This window comes from Bison bison, unplaced genomic scaffold, assembly GCF_000754665.1.
Source record: "Bison bison bison isolate TAMUID 2011002044 unplaced genomic scaffold, Bison_UMD1.0 scf7180017858770, whole genome shotgun sequence".
NCBI classification, from domain to species: Eukaryota; Metazoa; Chordata; class Mammalia; order Artiodactyla; family Bovidae; genus Bison; species Bison bison.
In genome coordinates this window covers 100,243-100,737 of record NW_011489342.1, presented here as the reverse complement: position 1 = coordinate 100,737, position 495 = coordinate 100,243, and the positions used below count along the sequence as shown (strand labels likewise).

At 50.5% G+C, this 495-nt stretch overlaps 1 protein-coding gene across 1 annotated transcript in view; it reads right to left on the bottom strand.

The window, feature by feature from the left end:
* Positions 1–495, bottom strand: part of LOC104980593 — a 17,072-nt gene that overhangs the window by 13,094 nt on the left and 3,483 nt on the right. The gene's annotated exons all lie outside the window — the stretch shown is intronic.

Genomic DNA, 495 nt, shown 5'->3' with positions numbered 1-495 from the left:
GGGCCCCTCATGGAGTCGGGCAACTTCTTCGCCATCTCCAACCCGGGAGGCCAGGAAACCTGTGCAAGTCCATTTTGTATCTCCCCGTGGCTAGGCACACAGGAGCTGCTCGTTACCCATTAGTAGGATGCACTCAGTTTTTGAAGAAAGCGAGGCTTCCATGGAAATTTTTCAGTTTTCCAAAACTTGTGAGCCATGCGATGTGTCAGTTCAGTTCAGTTGCTCAGTCGTGTCCGGCTCTGTGCGACCCCATGGACTGCAGCACACGCCAGGCTTCTCTGTCCTTCACCAACTCCCAGAGCTTGCTCAAATTCATGTCCATCCAGTCAGTGATGCCATCCACTCATCTCATTCTCTGTCGTCCCCTTCTCCTCTTGCCCTCAATATTTCCCAGCATCAGGGTCTTTTCCAATGAGTCAGTTCTTCGCATCAGATAGCCAAAGTATTGGAGTTTCAGCTTCAGCATCAGTCCTTCCAATGAATATTCAGGACTGA